This window comes from Coregonus lavaretus (assembly GCF_964263955.1).
Source record: "Coregonus lavaretus genome assembly, chromosome: 30".
Lineage (NCBI taxonomy): Eukaryota > Metazoa > Chordata > Actinopteri > Salmoniformes > Salmonidae > Coregonus > Coregonus lavaretus.
In genome coordinates this window covers 22,934,898-22,954,106 of record NC_140017.1, presented here as the reverse complement: position 1 = coordinate 22,954,106, position 19,209 = coordinate 22,934,898, and the positions used below count along the sequence as shown (strand labels likewise).

Here is a 19,209-nt window from a genome sequence, read left to right as displayed (position 1 = left end):
TGGAATATGTTCCGGGATTCTTCCAATGACATTGAGGAGTACACCACATCAGTCACTGGCTTCATCAATAAGTGCATCGATGACGTCGTCCCCACAGTGACTGTACGTACATACCCCAACCAGAAGCCATGGATTACAGGCAACATCCGCACTGAGCTAAAGGGTAGAGTTGCTGCTTTCAAGGAGCAGGACTCTAACCCGGAAGCTTATAAGAAATCCCGCTATGCCCTCCGACGAACCATCAAACAGGCAAAGCGTCAATACAGGACTAAGATCGAATTGTACTACACTGGCTCCGACACTCATCGGATGTGGCAGGGATTGCAAACTATTACAGACTACAAAGGGAAGCACACCCGCGAGCTGCCCAGTGACACGAGCCTACCAGACGAGCTAAATTAATTCTATGCTCGCTTCGAGGCAAGTAACACTGAAACATGCACGAGAGCATCAGCTGTTCCGGAGGACTGTGTGATCACGCGCTCCGTAACCGATGTGAGTAAGACCTTTAAACAGGTCAACATTCAGACGGATTACCAGGTGGTGTACTCCGAGCATGAGCTGACCAACTGGCAAGTGTCTTCACTGACATTTTCAACCTCTCCCTGTCTGAGTCTGTAATACCAACATGTTTCAAGCAGACCACCATAGTCCCTGTGCCCAAGAACACTAAGGTAACCTGCCTAAATGACTACCGACCCATAGCACTCACATCTGTAGCCATGAAGTGCTTTGAAAGGCTGGTCATGGCTCACATCAACACCATTATCCCAGTAACCCTAGACCCACTCCAATTTGCATACCGCCCCAACAGATCCACAGATGATGCAATCTCTATTGCGCTCCACACTGCTCTTTCACACCTGGACAAAAGGAACACCTACAGTGGGGAAAAACAGTATTTAGTCAGCCACCAATTGTGCAAGTTCTCCCACTTAAAAAGATGAGAGAGGCCTGTAATTTTCATCATAGGTACACGTCAACTATGACAGACAAATTGAGAAAAAAAATCCAGAAATTCACATTGTAGGATTTTTTATGAATTTATTTGCAAATTATGGTGGAAAATAAGTATTTGGTCACCTACAAACAAGCAAGATTTCTGGCTCTCACAGACCTGTAACTTCTTCTTTAAGAGGCTCCTCTGTCCTCCACTCGTTACCTGTATTAATGGCACCTGTTTGAACTTGTTATCAGTATAAAAGACACCTGTCCACAACCTCAAACAGTCACACTCCAAACTCCACTATGGCCAAGACCAAAGAGCTGTCAAAGGACACCAGAAACAAATTTGTAGACCTGCACCAGGCTGGGAAGACTGAATCTGCAATAGGTAAGCAGCTTGGTTTGAAGAAATCAACAATGTCATATGGTCAGATGAAACCAAAATATAACTTTTTGGTAAAAACTCAACTCGTCGTGTTTGGAGGACAAAGAATGCTGAGTTGCATCCAAAGAACACCATACCTACTGTGAAGCATGGGGGTGGAAACATCATGCTTTGGGGCTGTTTTTCTGCAAAGGGACCAGGACGACTGATCCGTGTAAAGGAAAGAATGAATGGGGCCATGTATCGTGAGATTTTGAGTGAAAACCTCCTTCCATCAGCAAGGGCATTAAAGATGAAATGTGGCTGGGTCTTTCAGCATGACAATGATCCCAAACACACCGCCCGGGCAACGAAGGAGTGGCTTCGTAAGAAGCATTTCAAGGTCCTGGAGTGGCCTAGCCAGTCTCCAGATCTCAACCCCATAGAAAATCTTTGGAGGGAGTTGAAAGTCCGTGTTGCCCAGCAACAGCCCCAAAACATCACTGCTCTAGAGGAGATCTGCATGGAGGAATGGGCCAAAATACCAGCAACAGTGTGTGAAAACCTTGTGAAGACTTACAGAAAATGTTTGACCTGTGTCATTGCCAACAAAGGATATATAACAAAGTATTGAGAAACTTTTGTTATTGACCAAATATTTATTTTCCACCATAATTTGCAAATAAATTCATTAAAATTCCTACAATGTGATTTTCTGGAAAAAAAAATCTCATTTTGTCTGTCATAGTTGACGTGTACCTATGATGAAGATTACAGGCCTCTCTCATCTTTTTAAGTGGGAGAACTTGCACAATTGGTGGCTGACTAAATACTTTTTTTCCCCACTGTATGTGAGAATGCTATTCATTGACTACAGCTCAGCGTTCGACACCATAGTGCCCTCAAAGCTCATCACTAAGCTAAGGACCCTGGGACTAAACACCTCCCTCTGCAACTGGATCCTGGACTTCCTGATGGGCCGCCCCCAGGTGGTAAGGGTAGGTAACAACACAACACGGGGGCCCTTCAGGGGTGCGTGCTCAGTCCCCTCCTGTGCTCTCTGTTCATCCATGACTGCATGACCAGGCAGGACTCCAACACCATTAAGTTTGCCGACGACACAACAGTGGTAGGCCTGATCACCGACAACGAGGAGACAGCCTATAGGGAGGAGGTCAGAGACCTGGTCATGTGGTGCCAGGATAACAACCTCTCCCTCAACATGATCAAGACAAAGGAGATGATTGTGGACTATAGGAAAAAGAAGAGGACAAAGCACGCCCCCATTCTCATCGACGGGGCTGTAGTGGAGCAGGTTTAGAGCTTCAAGTTCCTTGGTGTCCACATCACCAACAAACCAACATGGTCCAAGCACACCAAGACAGTCATGAAGAGGGCACGACAAAACCTATTCCCCCTAAGGAGACTGAAAAGATTTGGCATGGGTCCTCAGATCCTCAAAAAGTTATACAGCTGCACCATCCAGAGCATCCTGACTGGTTGCATCACTGCCTGGTATGGCAACTGCTTGGCCTCCGACCGCAAGGCACTACAGATGGTAGTGCGTACGGCCCAGTACATCACTGGGGCCAAGCTTCCTGCCATCCAGGACCTCTATACCATGCAGTGTTAGTGGATGGCCCTAAAAATTGTCAAAGACTTCAGCCACCCTAGTTATCGACTGTTCTCTTTGCTACTGCACGGCAAGTGGTACCGGAACACCAAGTCTAGGTCCAAGAGGCTTCTAAACAGCTTCTACCCCCAAGCCATAAGACTCCTGAACATCTAATCAAATGGCTACGCCGAGCTGTAATCAATGAATAGTATTCTCACATAGGTGTTCCTTTTGTCCAGGTGGGAAATGGCAGTGTGGAGTGCAATAAAGATTGCATCATCTGTTGCTCTGTTGGGGCGGTATGCAAATTGGAGCGGGTCTAGGGTTTCTGGGATAATGGTGTTGATGTGATCCATGACCAGCCTTTAAAAGCACTTCATGGCTAGAAAGAGAGAGATGGACAGAATAAGAAAGGTAGGTGAGAACAGAGGTAGTAAGTGGGAGAAAAATAGGGAGAGATCACTCACACCTTGTACACGAGAGACCTGCCTCACTTACTTCAAGCATCTCCTAAAGAAGTCGAACCACCTTCAGATTTATGAAGGCATAAATCCACAACTAATCTTAAATACATCCATGATTAAACACATACAGGATCCCATATGGGATACATTTGATTAAAAGTCATTTTCTTTTGTTGGAGCTGCTTGATTAAATAAAGAAATGCATATGTATGGAGTTTGGGAACTCCTCAGGGTACGTGGCTGATTAAAATGATGTTGCCCACCACATATTCATCGGCGTTGGCCGGATTAAATAAAGCACCGGAGACTGCAGGAGGAGAAAGTAGCGCAGCTAACTCACATTACCATGACAATACGAGAAAGAGGGCAAGTGCATGCATACGTGTTTAGTATAGCAGTATTGTCAAGGAATCCACTCCAGATAAAAGTGTAAGAAATAGAGAGAGAGGGAGGTTCCTTGTGGCTCCCAAGAGGAATGTAATGACATGGACCAGTCAGAACAGCAGGCCCCTGCTGGTGTCCTGGAGAGCCCTGAGGCCCGGGACAGCGATGAGGGCAGTGACCCAGTCAGCAGCAGCAGTAGCGTCAGCAGCAGTAGCAGTGAGGAAAGCGGAGCCAGGGAAGAGAGAGCCCCTGCTCCCTCCAGCAGTACTCCTGAGCCACCTGCAGAGGGCGCCATGGAAAGCGGCAGCCTGGACACGGGGACCAGTGAGGAGCCCATGGAGCAGGACTAGGACCTCAGCATCCATCTGACTATTTAGAACATCTGTCCTCAAGTCCAGCTTGAGTGTCACCGGTGAAGGGGATGCGCCATCCTGGTCCCCTAGATACTTTACGGCTTGTCTAAATTTTGGGCACTCCTCAAAATGACCACCTGATGTGGGCATAAACATTTTATTTTGAATCAAATATTTTTTAACTGGATTTCCTTTTTTCTACACTATTTCTGAGTTCCATTTTAAGGCTTGTGGTCTCTAGAGGTTTTTGTTTCAGCCTTGATCAGTCTTTGGAGTTGCAGATTATGCTTGTTGTAGATGTGCTGATAGGACGGGGTGTTCATCTGGCAATTGTTTTCCCTCATCAGTTTAAGCTTTTGGCAGGAAAGGTAAAGCAGGCAGTTTTGTTCCTGTAGCCAGTTTCTCTCTGTGGATTATCACCCCAGCCACACCAGAGTCGAGACAAAGCTATCCCCGCTAATTAACTTCCTCATTATTTATGCCGTCAGTTACTCACTCCAGCAATGAACTAGCTAGAATCATTTCTGTTTCTGACTGAAGCACAAGCCTTAGCATCGGGTGCCAATGACATGGATGTCGATTAAGGCAGCCCCTCCGCACCTCTTTGAGGGGTGGGGTTAAATGCGGAAGATATTTCAGTTGAATGCAGGTAGCGGCAGGGGCGGCAGGTAGCTTAGTGGTTAAGAGCGTTGTGCCAGTAACCGAAAGGTCGCTGGTTCTAATCCCTGAGCCGACTAGGTGAAAAATCTGTTGATGTGCCCTTGAGCAAGGCACTTAACCCTAATTGCTAATGTAAGTCGCTCTGGATAAGAGCGTCTGCTAAATGTAAAATGTAAATACCTTATTGTGGACAGAATAAACTTGCATTGAGCTACGTGAACCACAAATCAGCTCTGTGAGATAACATGCATACCTCCCATTACTAATGTTAAGTTCAGTGTTGCCTCAGAGCTCTGTTCTGGAGATGCCTGGTTATCCTTAGTCTGTTCCTGCTCTTACAGGAACCGCCCGTCTTACAGTTTCCACTGCGAGCCTGCAACCAGGGCCTGCAGGCAGTTCAGGAACTTGGTCTTCCAGACCAGGAAGTCAGCCTGCATGCTGCCATTACGGGTCTTCACTACGTTGCAGTTGCCATCTCCTCTGGACAGAACACAAATGCCACTCAAATGCTGTCCAAGTGCTTACTCACCTAAAGGAGAGGGAAGAAGGGGTTGAATTATGTGTTTTCAGTGAGCCTAGAGAAAGTGGATGGTTAGCTATTGGACAGGAGAGAACAGTCATAGTGGTAATGGTAATCAACTGAATGAGCTTAGTATTCTAGTGTGTACAAAAAGAGGAATGTATAATATGCAAAAAAATATCCATAAAAGTATCAGACAAGCAAAGAAACTGATTGCATTTCATAAGTGTAAGTAGCACCACACATAGTGGAAACATATCAATGGGAGAAATGTTTTGTCAGATCTCTTACCGTATTGTAGTGGCTGCCATACACAGAGTTTCCCAGGCCAAACACTGCATATCTCAGTCTATTCAGGTAGGTTTCCCCATATCTGAAGTCAGTGGATGCCTCCTCCAGCCACTTACAGAACCATTCTCTGTGGGCTGTCCGTCAGTGTACATTTACATTTTAGTCATTTAGCAGACGCTCTTATCCAGAGCGACTTACAGGAGCAATTAGGGTTAAGTGCCTTGCTCAAGGGCACATCGACAGCTTTTTCACCTAGTCGGCTCAGGGATTAGAACCAGCGAACTTTCGGTTACTGGCACAACACTCTTAACCACTAAGCTACCTGCCGTACATAGCTAATAGGAACACACTGACTTGTTGGAGCACTGGAGAGAGAGAGATGGAAAGTGGAAGAATATGTAGCATAGACATATAGAATAAGGATAAATGATATATCTGGTATATACATCCAGTGAGACAGAAATGGCCCCATTTCCTTATAAAGTACAATACATTTGGCCAGAGCCAAATGAAGTGCACTTCATAGGAATGAGGATGCAGCTATGGACAACCTACTGCATTGCATGCAACCAGAATGAAAGTAGGAATCAATAACAGAACAGCAGCATAGGGAGTACTATGATGAAGTATGAGGACAACAATTTGAAGGCAGAACAAATCTCCAAAGCAGAGCAACATTGTAAATGATTTAAGCCCTACAGGGCAGCCAGTGTAGGGTGCCCTTAGCCCCATGGTTTCCTACGGCAAAGAGCTGCCTGCAACACTCTATGCTGCTCAAGGGAGAGAGCATCATGACTGATCACTGGGTACAGAGAGTCAATGCACTGAGCATCTGTAACTAGATCTCTGGGCCGGTGGCCGGGCTGAGCACCTGTGGTCAATTCTCTTTGGGGAGAGGGATTTTCATCTCCAAACTGTAAAGTATCCCTGTTGAATAAATGGCAATTTCCTATCAGGCTGCTGCACCAGGCGACCAATCTCCAATTAATTTCTCATATAGAGTGGAGTATTGCAAAACAAAATGGAATACTGATGAAAATAATACATCTTTCCTGGTTGAACAAGATTTATTTAACATATTTATACATGTGCTAGCCATTGGTTTGAAGAATACAAAAAAAATAATTACAAAAAGTGGCAAACTTGAAGCTAAGATAGTAGCACTTCAGTACTGCACGAAATCAGTATGTGAATGATAACATATAATAGTATGGTAACAAGTTATAGTTACTCACAACTTTTAAAATTTAAACATGACTTCCCAGATAGATACCAATTAAGGTCAGTATAATTACAGAATCATTTTCTTCCAGGATAAAGGAAACATCACCTCATCAGCTAGTCTGTCATCTGGTTCATAATCTTCATGTCGATCACTTCAGCTGGCAAGCCCAAAGTCTTCACCTCCTCTGCTAGCTCTATAGCAAAGCCCTGGGACAAATTAATTATCAATGAAAGTTAATTCCAGTATGCAATTCTGCTCATAAAAACCTTGCCCATTCATGTACTGTAATGCTAGCGCCTTTCAGTCCATTCACGAACCTACAGGGCCTTCAGAAAATATTCACGCCCCTAGACTTTTTCCACATTTTGTTGTGTTATAGCCTGAATTTAAAATTGATAAAATGTCGATTTTTTTTGTCAATGGCCTACACACAATACCCTATAATGTCAAAGTGGAATCATGTTGTTTTTTTGTTTTGTTTTTACAAATGAATAAAAAATGAAAAGCTGAAATGTCTTGAGTCAATAAGTATTCAACCCCTTTGTTATGGCAAGCCTAAATAAGATCAGGAGTACAAATTTGCTTAACAAGTCACATAATAAGTTGCATGGACTCCCTCTGTGTGCAATAATAGTGTTTAACATGATTTTTGAATGACTACCTCATCTCTGTACCCCACACATACAATTATCTGTAAGGTCCCTCAGTCGAGCAGTGAATTTCAAACACAGATTCAACCACAAAGACCTGGGAGGTTTTCCAATGCTTAGCAAAGAAGGGCACCTATTGGTAAATGGGTAAAAATAAAAAAAGCAGACATTGAATATCTGTTTGAGAATGGTGAAGTTATTAATTACACTTTGGATGGTGTATCAATACACCCAGTCACTACAAAGATACAGGCGTCCTTCCTAACTCAGATGCCGTAGAGGAAGGAAACCGCTCAGGGATTTCACCATGAGGCCAATGGTGACTTTAAAACAATTACAGAGTTTAATGGCTGTGATAGGAGAAAACTGAGGATGGATCAACAACATTGTAGTTACTCCACAATACTAACCTAATTGACAGAGTGAAAAGCAGGAAGCCTGTAGAGAAAAGATTCCAAAACATGCATCCTGTTTGCGACAAGGCACTAAAGTAATATTGCAAAAAATTTGGCAAAGCAGTTTACTTTTTGTTATGTGTTATGTTTGGGCAAATCCAATACAACACATTACTGAGTACCACTACACATATTTTCAAGCATGGTGGTTAATGCAGCATGTTATGGGTATGCTTGCAATCATTAAGGACTGGGGAGTTTTTCAGGATAAAAAAGAAACGGAATGGAGCTAAGTACAGGCAAACTCCTAGAAGAAAACCTGGTTTAGTCTGCTTTCCACCAGATACTGGGAGATTATTTCACCTTTCAACAGGACAATAACCTACCTAAAGCACAAGGCCAAATCTACACTGGAGTTGCTTACCGAGAAGACAGTGAATGTTCCTGAGTGGCTGAGTTACAGTTTTGACTTAAATCTGCTTGAAAATCTATGGCAAGACCTGAACATGGTTGTCTAGCAATGATCAACAACCATTTTGACAGAACTTGAAGAATTTTGAAAGAATAATGTGCAAATATTGTACAATCCAGGTGTGGAAAGCTCTTAGACTTACCCAAAAAGACTCACAGTTGTAATCGCTGCCAAATGTGCTTCTACAAAGCATTGACTCAGAGGTGTGAACAGTTATGTAAATTATATATTTATTGTATTTAATTTTCAATAAATTTGATACAATTTCTAAAATCATGTTTTCACTTCGTCATTATGGTGTATTGTGTGTAGATGGGTGATTAAAAAAAATATTTAATCCATTCTGAATTCAGGCTGTAACACAACAAAATGTGGAATAAGTCAAGGGGTATGGATACTTTCTGAAGGCACTGTACCTGCCGTGCAGGGCGATTTATTTTGAATCAAATATTTTTTAACTGGATTTCCTTTTTTCTACACTATTTCTGAGTTCCATTTTAAGGCTTGTGGTCTCTAGAGGTTTTTGTTTCAGCCTTGATCAGTCTTTGGAGTTGCAGATTATGCTTGTTGTAGATGTGCTGATAGGACGGGGTGTTCATCTGGCAATTGTTTTCCCTCATCAGTTTAAGCTTTTGGCAGGAAAGGTAAAGCAGGCAGTTTTGTTCCTGTAGCCAGTTTCTCTCTGTGGATTATCACCCCAGCCACACCAGAGTCGAGACAAAGCTATCCCCGCTAATTAACTTCCTCATTATTTATGCCGTCAGTTACTCACTCCAGCAATGAACTAGCTAGAATCATTTCTGTTTCTGACTGAAGCACAAGCCTTAGCATCGGGTGCCAATGACATGGATGTCGATTAAGGCAGCCCCTCCGCACCTCTTTGAGGGGTGGGGTTAAATGCGGAAGATATTTCAGTTGAATGCAGGTAGCGGCAGGGGCGGCAGGTAGCTTAGTGGTTAAGAGCGTTGTGCCAGTAACCGAAAGGTCGCTGGTTCTAATCCCTGAGCCGACTAGTTGAAAAATCTGTTGATGTGCCCTTGAGCAAGGCACTTAACCCTAATTGCTAATGTAAGTCGCTCTGGATAAGAGCGTCTGCTAAATGTAAAATGTAAATACCTTATTGTGGACAGAATAAACTTGCATTGAGCTACGTGAACCACAAATCAGCTCTGTGAGATAACATGCATACCTCCCATTACTAATGTTAAGTTCAGTGTTGCCTCAGAGCTCTGTTCTGGAGATGCCTGGTTATCCTTAGTCTGTTCCTGCTCTTACAGGAACCGCCCGTCTTACAGTTTCCACTGCGAGCCTGCAACCAGGGCCTGCAGGCAGTTCAGGAACTTGGTCTTCCAGACCAGGAAGTCAGCCTGCATGCTGCCATTACGGGTCTTCACTACGTTGCAGTTGCCATCTCCTCTGGACAGAACACAAATGCCACTCAAATGCTGTCCAAGTGCTTACTCACCTAAAGGAGAGGGAAGAAGGGGTTGAATTATGTGTTTTCAGTGAGCCTAGAGAAAGTGGATGGTTAGCTATTGGACAGGAGAGAACAGTCATAGTGGTAATGGTAATCAACTGAATGAGCTTAGTATTCTAGTGTGTACAAAAAGAGGAATGTATAATATGCAAAAAAATATCCATAAAAGTATCAGACAAGCAAAGAAACTGATTGCATTTCATAAGTGTAAGTAGCACCACACATAGTGGAAACATATCAATGGGAGAAATGTTTTGTCAGATCTCTTACCGTATTGTAGTGGCTGCCATACACAGAGTTGCCCAGGCCAAACACTGCATATCTCAGTCTATTCAGGTAGGTTTCCCCATATCTGAAGTCAGTGGATGCCTCCTCCAGCCACTTACAGAACCATTCTCTGTGGGCTGTCCGTCAGTGTACATTTACATTTTAGTCATTTAGCAGACGCTCTTATCCAGAGCGACTTACAGGAGCAATTAGGGTTAAGTGCCTTGCTCAAGGGCACATCGACAGCTTTTTCACCTAGTCGGCTCAGGGATTAGAACCAGCGAACTTTCGGTTACTGGCACAATACTCTTAACCACTAAGCTACCTGCCGTACATAGCTAATAGAAACACACTGACTTGTTGGAGCACTGGAGAGAGAGAGATGGAAAGTGGAAGAATATGTAGCATAGACATATAGAATAAGGATAAATGATATATCTGGTATATACATCCAGTGAGACAGAAATGGCCCCATTTCCTTATAAAGTACAATACATTTGGCCAGAGCCAAATGAAGTGCACTTCATAGGAATGAGGATGCAGCTATGGACAACCTACTGCATTGCATGCAACCAGAATGAAAGTAGGAATCAATAACAGAACAGCAGCATAGGGAGTACTATGATGAAGTATGAGGACAACAATTTGAAGGCAGAACAAATCTCCAAAGCAGAGCAACATTGTAAATGATTTAAGCCCTACAGGGCAGCCAGTGTAGGGTGCCCTTAGCCCCATGGTTTCCTACGGCAAAGAGCTGCCTGCAACACTCTATGCTGCTCAAGGGAGAGAGCATCATGACTGATCACTGGGTACAGAGAGTCAATGCACTGAGCATCTGTAACTAGATCTCTGGGCCGGTGGCCGGGCTGAGCACCTGTGGTCAATTCTCTTTGGGGAGAGGGATTTTCATCTCCAAACTGTAAAGTATCCCTGTTGAATAAATGGCAATTTCCTATCAGGCTGCTGCACCAGGCGACCAATCTCCAATTAATTTCTCATATAGAGTGGAGTATTGCAAAACAAAATGGAATACTGATGAAAATAATACATCTTTCCTGGTTGAACAAGATTTATTTAACATATTTATACATGTGCTAGCCATTGGTTTGAAGAATACAAAAAAATAATTACAAAAAGTGGCAAACTTGAAGCTAAGATAGTAGCACTTCAGTACTGCACGAAATCAGTATGTGAATGATAACATATAATAGTATGGTAACAAGTTATAGTTACTCACAACTTTTAAAATTTAAACATGACTTCCCAGATAGATACCAATTAAGGTCAGTATAATTACAGAATCATTTTCTTCCAGGATAAAGGAAACATCACCTCATCAGCTAGTCTGTCATCTGGTTCATAATCTTCATGTCGATCACTTCAGCTGGCAAGCCCAAAGTCTTCACCTCCTCTGCTAGCTCTATAGCAAAGCCCTGGGACAAATTAATTATCAATGAAAGTTAATTCCAGTATGCAATTCTGCTCATAAAAACCTTGCCCATTCATGTACTGTAATGCTAGCGCCTTTCAGTCCATTCACGAACCTACAGGGCCTTCAGAAAATATTCACGCCCCTAGACTTTTTCCACATTTTGTTGTGTTATAGCCTGAATTTAAAATTGATAAAATGTCGATTTTTTTTGTCAATGGCCTACACACAATACCCTATAATGTCAAAGTGGAATCATGCTGTTTTTTTGTTTTGTTTTTACAAATGAATAAAAAATGAAAAGCTGAAATGTCTTGAGTCAATAAGTATTCAACCCCTTTGTTATGGCAAGCCTAAATAAGATCAGGAGTACAAATTTGCTTAACAAGTCACATAATAAGTTGCATGGACTCCCTCTGTGTGCAATAATAGTGTTTAACATGATTTTTGAATGACTACCTCATCTCTGTACCCCACACATACAATTATCTGTAAGGTCCCTCAGTCGAGCAGTGAATTTCAAACACAGATTCAACCACAAAGACCTGGGAGGTTTTCCAATGCTTAGCAAAGAAGGGCACCTATTGGTAAATGGGTAAAAATAAAAAAAGCAGACATTGAATATCTGTTTGAGAATGGTGAAGTTATTAATTACACTTTGGATGGTGTATCAATACACCCAGTCACTACAAAGATACAGGCGTCCTTCCTAACTCAGATGCCGTAGAGGAAGGAAACCGCTCAGGGATTTCACCATGAGGCCAATGGTGACTTTAAAACAATTACAGAGTTTAATGGCTGTGATAGGAGAAAACTGAGGATGGATCAACAACATTGTAGTTACTCCACAATACTAACCTAATTGACAGAGTGAAAAGCAGGAAGCCTGTAGAGAAAAGATTCCAAAACATGCATCCTGTTTGCGACAAGGCACTAAAGTAATATTGCAAAAAATTTGGCAAAGCAGTTTACTTTTTGTTATGTGTTATGTTTGGGCAAATCCAATACAACACATTACTGAGTACCACTACACATATTTTCAAGCATGGTGGTTAATGCAGCATGTTATGGGTATGCTTGCAATCATTAAGGACTGGGGAGTTTTTCAGGATAAAAAAGAAACGGAATGGAGCTAAGTACAGGCAAACTCCTAGAAGAAAACCTGGTTTAGTCTGCTTTCCACCAGATACTGGGAGATTATTTCACCTTTCAACAGGACAATAACCTACCTAAAGCACAAGGCCAAATCTACACTGGAGTTGCTTACCGAGAAGACAGTGAATGTTCCTGAGTGGCTGAGTTACAGTTTTGACTTAAATCTGCTTGAAAATCTATGGCAAGACCTGAACATGGTTGTCTAGCAATGATCAACAACCATTTTGACAGAACTTGAAGAATTTTGAAAGAATAATGTGCAAATATTGTACAATCCAGGTGTGGAAAGCTCTTAGACTTACCCAAAAAGACTCACAGTTGTAATCGCTGCCAAATGTGCTTCTACAAAGCATTGACTCAGAGGTGTGAACAGTTATGTAAATTATATATTTATTGTATTTAATTTTCAATAAATTTGATACAATTTCTAAAATCATGTTTTCACTTCGTCATTATGGTGTATTGTGTGTAGATGGGTGATTAAAAAAAATATTTAATCCATTCTGAATTCAGGCTGTAACACAACAAAATGTGGAATAAGTCAAGGGGTATGGATACTTTCTGAAGGCACTGTACCTGCCGTGCAGGGCGATTATGTTAAGCGCCCCGACGCTCTGTCTAATGTTAATAATCCTCCCTTGCGATACGGTTTTGGAAACCTTTGGATCTTTACTTTCATATCATCAATTTTAATATAAACAATATACTTACTGTACGATGTTTTTTAAAACACGCTTCCAGCTGACTTACGACACTTCCTCCCCATTTGCGCTCCAATGGAAATGTCAGGATAAGAGGGAAGTGTCATATGTCTGCTGGAAGCATGCGGTATTCAAAACACAGCCATGTGAATCTGTGCTAAAACTGCATACAGTAAGTGTATCTTTTGTATTTGTACAATTATTTCTCAGTAATATAAAAGTTAGGCCTAAAGGTTTCCAAAACCATATTGCAAGGGAACGTTTCTAAGCGTCGGGACTGTAGTACACATTGGCCGTGCTGTGGTCCATAAATTCAAATAAGAACCCAAGGGCTGGGTATGCCCCCTTGGGTTCTTGAGAGCTAATAAAAACCATGCATCCCTACAACTATTATTTTCTCAGAAAAATCGAACCCTGTACCACTAAAAAAAAGTCCATGGTTGCAGAATCGCCCTCTTACCTTTGCAGTCCCAGTCTGTGATCCATAGAAGATCTTTACTTCAGATACATTAACCACTTTCTCCTTCTCAACACTGTAACAATTCTTCTTCACAGCTTTGTAGAGCCAGGGGCTCACTGGATTGGTAAGGGTATTCTAATGGGGTACAGAGAAAAATAACTTGTGTGAGGCACATAGATTCAGTTCCAGTGATAGTCATTCATTTGGAGAGCTTGGGACTACAAGGTTCTATCTGCAAAAAGATGATTCTGAGATAATTGGTTTTAAAGTTCCAAACCCTCATTGGTTTGAATGGTGTCAGCTATCTTTATATTGTATTATTTTGAACTTAACAACATTAATTGGGGTATTTAGAGAACTATATAGGTAGAGAACATTGAACAGAACAAGGCTATGTCAACAACTCCATTTTGACAAAAATGCAGATAGTCCCAAGCACTCAATTTTACTCTTGGGGTGCATTTGTAAATTCGCTCTGGCTATCTACTCCCTCGCTATTTCAGAGCACTCTCGTCTGAGTGTGCCAGAGCACAGAATAACTGTTGAATTTACGAACGCTCAACACCGCTTTAATATGGCTGGTGTCAGTAAACGTTGGCAAAAAAGCATAATTAAATTATTGCCAGCTTTCTGGCACTCCAGATTGAATTTACGAACACACCCTAAATTGTTATTATTGCGGTCTGTCTTCCTTGTTCCTGCAAAGACATTATGTTCAGGATTATCCCAAAGGCTGGCAAATGGTGATATCGAGTCGTTTCATCTTACGGCCCAAATGGAATGTATGCAGCCGGCTATACATTCGTATCCCCGAGGACCGGTTTGTGCATAAAATATTCTCCATTCAGGCTGCAAAGGCATACATTTCCTCCTTAACTTGATTTAATGGCGAAAAGGTGATAAAAACTGGGAAAGTATGCATACTTTCTTTATGAAACACCATTTTCCACCACCATTAGCTAATGCTAATCTTGAATGTTGCATATCATTAGTTTTAGAGGAATGATTCCATAAATGTTTCAATTTAATTGCCAATATGCCAACATTCCATTCAAACAATGCAGTCAATCTACAGTCATAAACTGCCTAAAATCAGCTGATGATAGGACTTAGACAAGTTGTAAAAGCAACAAGAACTGATATTGTATCATGTAATAGCACTCACAGCATTCCAAGAAAACAACAAATGAGATATTTATGGTCTGTTTACATATATTTAAAAAAGCTATTTATACAGAACATTGGTATAAAGAAGGCGTAGCAGTGCGGTCGTGTACTCTTGTGTGTCTGTGTAAATAGCCAGTTTTTTTCTTTTTTTGTCTTTTGTTGTATATATTCCCCTATCACACTTTTCATCCTTCTACAAATATACTTTCCTGCAACCCGCCTCACTCAATGTGGAACGGATTCTATTATTTACTTACCTTTTATCTAGAATTTCCAGTTGAAACTAGCTAGCCAGCTAACTAGCTACTTGCTATTAGCCACCGTTAGCGTTTTTTCACCCAGAACATCGGATATTCTGCCGGAATAACTGAATCACTGGACCTTAACACCGGATCGCAACCAGCTAGCCGCAACCGAATGGATGTTGCTGTTGGCTAATCACCACTGCTCCCGAAGCAAGCACCAGTTAGCCTTGAGCTAGCCTCGAACCAGGCCCATATCCCGGCTATCTACCTCTCTGTCTACCGGACGGGAGTAGCCAGCTAACTAGCTACTTGCTATTAGCCACCATAAGCGGGGGGGTTTTCACCATTGTCCATGGCCTGCAATACCTACCAGCCAGCTTTAGCCTGGACTATTATCGGCCAGTCTGCACAGCGTATTATCGACCCAGAACATATCGGATTTTCTGCCGGAATCACTGAATCACTGGACCTTTAACACCGGATCATCGCAACTAGCTAGCTGGAACCGAATGGATGTTGTAGTTGGCTAATCAGCCTTGAGCTAGCCTCGAGTCAGGCCCATCTCCTGGCTATCTACCTCTCTGTCAACTGTACGGGACCTCCTAGTGTCGACACGGAGCCCGCCGTTCCATCACGACTGGTCTGCCGACGTAATCATCTGTGGTTTCAACAGGCTTCCCGTTGCGACGACCACGAAGATCCATCTGCTAGCCCTGGCCCGCTAGCACACGCAATTCAACAGCCTTGCTTCCTGATCGTCTGTGCTGTAGCACCAATTCGAACTGCTCTCGGACTCACATTGCTGTTCACTGGACCTTAAGATCACTCAGCTGCACAGCTGATGCCTGCTGGACTGTTCCTTTACACGGTACCCTGTCCTGTTTTATCTGTTTAGCCTCAGCCCAAATTTTCATCGCCATTTCCAGTTGTTGTCTTAGCTCTCTCGAATAACACCTGTGATTGCGTTATGCCTCTCTCCCATGTCAATATGCCTTGCCTATTGCTGTTCCAGTTAGTTCTTATTATACAATTTCACTGTAGAGCCCCAAGTCCCTCTCAAACTGCCTCAAATAGCTCCTTTGTTCCACCTCCCATACACGCGGAGACCGGCTCAATCGGTGTCTCCAGTGATGCCATCTCCTTCATTGTTACCAAACACTTAGGTTTACCTCCACTGTACTCATATCCTTCCATACCCTTGTATGTACATAATGTCCTGAATCTATTCTACAACGCCCGGAGAACTGCCCCCTTTATTCTCTGTACCCAACGCACTAGAAGACCAGTTCTTAAAGCCTTTAGCCGTATCCTTATTCTAGACCTCTTCTGTTCCTCTGGTGATGTAGAGGTTAACCCAGGCCCTGTAGCCCCCAGTATCACTCCTACTCGCCAGGCGCTATCATTTGTTGACTTCTGTAACCGTAAAAGCCTTGGCTTTTTGCATGTTAACATTAGAAGCCTCCTTCCTAATTTTGAGTTATTTAGTGCATTAGCACACTCCGCCAACCCTGATGTTCTAGCAGTGTCTGAATCCTGGCTTAGGAAGGCCACCAAAAATTCAGAAATGTCCATCCCCAACTACAACATTTTCCGTCTAGATAGAACTGCCAAAGGGGGTGGAGTTGCAATCTACTGTAAAGATAGCCTGCAGAGCTCTATCATACTATCCAGGTCTGTGCCCAAACATTTTGAGCTCCTACTTCTAAAAATCCACCTTTCCAGAAATAAGTCTCTCACTGTTGCCGTTTGCTACAGACCCCCCTCAGCCCCCAGCTGTGCCCTGGACACCATATGTGAATTGATTGCCCCCCCATCTATCCTCAGAGTTTGTACTGCTTGGTGACCTAAACTGGGATATGCTTAACACCCTGGCCATCCTACAATCCAAACTAGATGCCCTCAATCTCAGACAAATTATCAAGGAACCTACCAGGTACAACCCTAAATCCGTAAACATGGGCACCCTCATAGATATCATCCTGACTAACTTACCCTTTAAATACACCTCCGCTGTCTTCAACCAGGATCTCAGCGATCACTGCCTTATTTCCTGCGTCCGTAACGCGTCCGCGGTCAAACAACATTAAAAAAAATATATTTTGTCATTTAGCAGACGCTCTTATCCAGAGTGCATACATTATTATTATTGTATTTATTTTTTCATACTGGCCCCCTGTGGGAATCGAACCCACAACCCTGGCGTTGCAAACATCATGCTCTACCAACTGTGCTACATCCCTGCCGGCCATTCCCTCCCCTACCCTGGACGACGCTGGGCCAATTGTGTGCCGCCCCATGGGTCTCCCGGTCGCGGCCGGCTACGACAGAGCCTGGATTCGAACCAGGATCTCTAGTGGCACAGATAGCACTGCGATGCAGTGCCTTAGACAACTGCGCCACTCGGGAGTATACCACCACTCATCACTGTCAAACGCTCCCTAAAACACTTTAGCGAGCAGGCCTTCCTAATTGACCTGGCACAGGTATCCTGGATGGATATCGATCTCATTCCGTCAGTAGAGGATGCCTGGTTGTTCTTTAAAAGTGCTTTCCTTTCAATCTTAAATAAGCATGCCCCATTCAAAAAATTCAGAACTAAGAACAGATACAGCCCCTGGTTCTCCTCAGACTTGACTGCCCTTGACCAGCACCAAAACATCCTGTGGCGTACTGCATTAGCATCGAATAGCCCCCGCGATATGCAACTTTTCAAGGAAGTTAGGAACCAATATACACAAGCAATTAGGAAAGAAAAGGCTAGCTTTTTCAAACAAAAATTTGCATCCTGTAGCACTAACTCAAAAAGGTTTTGGGACACTGTAAAGTCCATGGAGAATAAGAGCACCTCCTCCCAGCTGCCCACTGCACTGAGGCTAGGAAACACTGTCACCACCGATAAATCTACAATAATCGAGAATTTCAACAAGCATTTTGCTACGGCTGGCCATGCTCTCCACCTGGCTACCACTACCCCGGCCACCAGCTCTGCACCCTCCGCTGCAACTTGCCCATGCTCTCCACCTGGCTACCACTACCCCGGCCACCAGCTCTGCACCCTCCGCTGCAACTTGCCCATGCTCTCCACCTGGCTACCACTACCCCGGCCACCAGCTCTGCACCCTCCGCTGCAACTTGCCCATGCCCCCCCCGCTTCTCCTTCACCCAAATTCAGACAGCTGATGTTCTGAAAGAGCTGCAAAATCTGGACCCCTACAAATCATCTGGGCTAGACAATCTGGACCCTTTCTTTCTAAAATTAGCAGCCGAAATTGTCGCAACCCCTATTACTAGCCTGTTCAACCTCTCTTTCATAACGTCTGAGATTCCCAGAGATTGGAAAGCTGTCGTGGTCATCCCCCTCTTCAAAGGGGGTGACACTCTAGATCCAAACTGTTACAGACCTATATCCATCCTGCCCTGCCTTTCGAAAGTTTTTGAAAGCCAAGTTAACAAACATATCACCGACCATTTCAAATCCCACCGTACCTTCTCCGCTATGCAATCCGGTTTCCGAGCTGGTCATGGGTGCACCTCATCCACGCTCAAGGTCCTAAATGATATTATAACTGCGATCGATAATAGAGAGTACTGCGCAGCCGTCTTCATCGACCTGGCCAAGGCTTTCGACTCTGTCAACCACCGCATTCTTATTGGCAGACTAAATAGCCTTGGTTTCTCAAATGACTGCCTCGCCTGGTTCACCAACTACTTCTCAGATAGAGTTAAATGTGTCAAATCGGAGGTCCTGTTGTCTGGACCATTGGCAGTCTCTATGGGGGTGCCACAGGGTTCAATTCTCGGGTCGACTCTTTTCTCTGTGCATATCAATGATGTCGCTCTTGCTGCTGGAGACGCTCAGATCCACCTCTACGCAGACGACACCATTTTGTATACATCTGGCCCTTCATTGGACACTGTGTTAACAAACCTCCAAACGAGCTTCAATGCCATACAACACTCCTTCCATAGC

The 19,209-nt window shown here is 43.4% G+C and overlaps 1 pseudogene across 1 annotated transcript in view; it reads right to left on the bottom strand.

Moving 5' to 3' along the window:
* Nucleotides 1-16,433, bottom strand: part of LOC311106163 (S-adenosyl-L-methionine-dependent tRNA 4-demethylwyosine synthase TYW1-like) — a 144,234-nt pseudogene extending 127,801 nt beyond the window's left edge. Inside the window, exons 1-7 of the transcript in view lie at nt 16,392-16,433; nt 13,828-13,962; nt 11,380-11,515; nt 9,632-9,754; nt 5,597-5,723; nt 5,143-5,294; nt 3,903-4,080 (exon numbers count right to left, since the gene is read on the bottom strand). The product of the transcript in view is annotated as an S-adenosyl-L-methionine-dependent tRNA 4-demethylwyosine synthase TYW1-like (transcript). The remainder of the gene's footprint in view (nt 1-3,902; nt 4,081-5,142; nt 5,295-5,596; nt 5,724-9,631; nt 9,755-11,379; nt 11,516-13,827; nt 13,963-16,391) is intronic.
* Nucleotides 16,434-19,209: the final 2,776 nt, after the last annotated feature.